The following is a 4,043-nucleotide window of genomic DNA, read 5'->3' on the forward strand; positions in this document are numbered from 1 at the left end:
GCAGGGGGGGGAGGGGGGGGGGGGAGGGAGGAAGGGAGGGAGGGAGAAAAAGAGGAAGGAAGGGAGGTAGGGCAGGGAGGGAGGATGGAGGATGGAGGGAGAGAAGGAGGGAGGGAGAAAAAGAGTTAGGGAGGGAGGAGGGAGGGAGAAAAAGAGGAAGGGAGGGAAGGAGGGAGGGAGAGAGGGAGGATGGAGGGATGGAGGGAGGGAAGGAGAGGGAGAAAAAGGAAGGGAGGGAAGGAGGGAGGAAAAGAGGAAGGGAGGGAAGGAGGAGGGAGAAAGAGAGGAAGTGAGGGAGGAAGGGCAGGGAGAGGCAGGGACGGAGGGAGGGAGGGAGGGAAGGAGAAAAAGAAGAATAAAGGGAGGGAGGGAGGGACAGAGGGGGGAAGAAGGGAGAGAAAGAGGAAGGGAAGGAGGGAGAAAGGAGGGAGGGTTGGAGAAGTGGACAAAAGGAGGGAGGGAGGAAGGATGAGAGAAAGGAGGGAGGGAGAAAAAGAGAAAAGGAGGGAAGGAGGGAGGAAGGAAGGAGAAAAAGAGAAAGTGAGGAAGAGGGAGGGAGGGAGAAAGGAGGGAGGGAAGGAGAAGTGAATAGAAGAAAGAAGGGAAGGATGGAGGGAGGGAGAAAAGAGGAAGGGAGGGAGGAAGAAAGGGAGGGAGGAAGAAAGGAGGGGAGGGATGGATAAGTTGATAGAAGGAGGGAGGGAGGAAGAAAGGAAGGGAGGGAGGAAGAAAGGAGGGAGGGATGGATAAGCTGATAGAAGGAGGGAGGGAGGAAGGGATGGGAGAAGGAAGAAAGGGAAGAATGGGAGGAGGAGAGAGGGAGAAGGAAGAAGTGAAAAGAAAGGAGGAATAGGAGAATAATGAAAGGAAGAGAAAAGACGGGAGATAGGGAAGGAGGAAGGAAGGGAGAAAGAGAGGGAAGTAGGGAAGAAGGAGAGAAGAGGAAGAAAATGAAAAATTAAAGAAAAGAAGGGAGGATTAGGAGAGCTGGGGTAAAGAAGGAATAGGGAGCGAGAGGGGAATAAAAGTGAAAGAAAGTAAAAGGGAGGAAGTGAAACCAAGGGAGAGCAGGAATTATGTAGTAATTAAGGAAGCAATAGGAAGCGAGAGGGAGAAATGATGAAGGGAAGATGGGAGGGAGAGATTAAAGGATGGATGGAGGAAGAAAGGGAGAAAAGAGAGGGAAGGAAAGAATGGAGAGCGAGAAGAAGGAAGAATAGAGAAAGAATGAAGAAATAAGGAGAGAGAGAGAGGAAATAAAAAGAAGAGAAGTAGGGAGGATAGGAGCAATAGGAAAAGAGCGGAGAAGAGAGATGGAGAAAGGTTGAAGGAAGGGAGGAAGTAGGGATTCAGAAGGAAAGAGAGGAGGCGAAGAGGATGGAGAGAAATAGAAGAGAGGAGGGGAAGGAAGGGAGGAAAGAAAGAAAAGAAAGAAAGAAGACAAAGAGAGAGAGAGAGAGAGAGAGAGAGAGAGAGAGAGAGAGAGAGAGAGAGAGAGAGAGAGAGAGAGAGAGAGAGAGAGAGAGACAGAGAAAACGAGAGAGAGAAAGAGAGAGAAAGAGAGAGAACGAGAGAGAGAGAGAGAGAGACAGACAGACAGAGACAGCGAGAGCGAGCGAGAGCGAGAGAGAACGAGAGAGAGAAAGAGAGAGAGAGAGAGAGAGAGAGAGAGAGAGAGAGAGAGAGAGAGAGAGAGAGAGAGAGAGAGAGAGAGAGAGAGAGAGAGACAGACAGACAGACAGACAGACAGACAGACAGACAGACAGACAGACAGACAGACAGACAGAGAGAGAGAGAGAGAGAGAGAGAGAGAGAGAGAGAGAGAGAGAGAGCGAGAGAGAGAGAGAGAGAGAAGAGGAAAGGGTTTTCGTCTCAAGAACTTAACACATCACTGAGGATCGTGTCTTGGAATTCGAGCAGGTGGAAGGGAAGGCCTCGCCATTTATGAGATTTATTCATTCTTTATCTATCCCTTTATTCGTCATTTCTTTGCGTTATCTTCGTCTTTCGTTATTATATCAAATTCGGTAAACTTTCTCTCTCTCTCTCTCTGTCTCTCTCTCTCTCTCTCTCTCTCTTTCTCTTTCTCTTTCTCTTTCTCTTTCTCTCTCTCTCTCTTTCCCTTTCTCTCTCTCTCTTTCTCTCTCTCTCTCTCTCTCTCTCTCTCTCTCTCTCTCTCTCTCTCTTTCTCTTTCTCTTTCTCTCTCTCTCTGAAATGCACATTTACATAAGAATACAACCTTTACGTATGGAAAAGACAGAGATAGGTAAACTGATTCTGCTCACATGAGACTAAATTTTGGACACACATTATTTACCAGAAGTTGTGTGAAATGTAAAAAATAAATAGATAAATTGATTAATTAAAAAATCACGTATGCAGAGTATATTATACACCAAGATTTCACAGCCTGACCCATTATGACCTATATTTGTACTCTGTATTCAACAGCTTAGGCATTCTGAAGTAATGCTGTTTGCCAAGTAGAATTGATGTACAGCGATGGGAAAATGGATTAGTTATTGTATATGTATGTATATATATATATATATATATATATATATATATATATATATATATATATATAGAGAGAGAGAGAGAGAGAGAGAGAGAGAGACCAACACTAAGACAGACAGACAGACAGATAATAAATAAATAGAAACATACAGAAAGTAGGATCACGGAAACGGGACGAAAGAGGAACGGGAGGTGAGGGATTTCAAAAGGAGAGAGAAGGGAGATGACGAGAGGAGAGGCGGGTCAGGGGGAGGGGCACAGGAGAGGAGGGGAGGTGGGTAGCTCCCCCCCCCCCACCCACCCACCCACCCCACCCCCCCAAAAAAGCATATGACGCGTCCGCAAAAGAAAATAGCCATAATCACCGACATTCTCCTACAATTAAAATGACGGAAAGAGAATGATTTGATAAGACTAATAAAATGTAAATGAAAGGATGCGTTTTCTCTCATCCGGAGTGGGATGGATGGGGGGGGGGGAGGGGGAGCATCCATGACTAAATGCCAACCGTGGAATTATATATTGCATGAAAAAGAGAAAACGGTGCAACTAAACTCACTGCACACAAACAATTAAAAAGTGTCTGTACAAGCGACTCTCATATATTCAACTAATTTGCAATTACGTGTAAGTGCAGCATGATCCATATTTATATACACCACGAACATACACATTACGTCAAGTCAAACCAAGTAACTGGTGGTTAAAAGTCCTTTAAATACCACTGCCGAGAAAATTACTGATTTAAGAAAATGAACTACCTAATTTCCCTTCGGAATTAGTCACGCACAGTTGTAACAACCCTTAATACACCTGGACTTCCGGTGATTCGAATCAATAAACCGGGATATCTTATCGTCGCGCCACAGGTGATCACGTCAATCACATCCATCACGGCGATCGGTTGTTGACAGGCGCGCGAGACTTCGAGGCGCCTCCGAGAGAGTGCTTGATGGTTGCACGTGCATGCTGATGAGCTTGCGAAAGGGGGGGGGAGGGGGAGGGGGTAAGAGTAGAGGCGGGAGGAGGGGGGGTGGGGGAGTAGAGGCGGGAGGGGGAGGGGAGGGGGAGGGGGAGTAGAGGCGGGAGGGAGGGGGAGGGTGGGAGTAGAGGCGGGAGGAGGGGAGGGTGGGAGTAGAGGCGGGAGGGGAGGGGGAGGGTGGGAGTAGAGGCGGGAGGGGAGGGGAGGGGGGGGGGGAGTAGAGGCGGGAGGGGAGGGGGAGGGTGGGAGTAGAGGCGGGAGGGGAGGGGGAGGAGGGGAGGGGAGCAGAGGCGGGAGGGGAGGGGAAGGGGGAGTAGATGCAGAGGGGAGGGGGAGCTTGCAAGGGAGGGGGACGGGGGGAGTAGAGGAGGGAGAGGAGGGGAGGGTGCGAGTAGAGGCTGAGGGAAGGGGGAGGAAGGGGAGGGGGGATTAGAGGTTGAGGGGAAGGGCAGGAGGGGGAAAGGGGGACTGTGTGGACTTGTGGACTCTCTGCTTTCTTTTTGAAGTCTCGTGGAATTGCGTAATAACTCGGTAATATCCTGT

This window comes from Penaeus vannamei, chromosome 15 (genome assembly GCF_042767895.1).
Source record: "Penaeus vannamei isolate JL-2024 chromosome 15, ASM4276789v1, whole genome shotgun sequence".
NCBI lineage: Eukaryota > Metazoa > Arthropoda > Malacostraca > Decapoda > Penaeidae > Penaeus > Penaeus vannamei.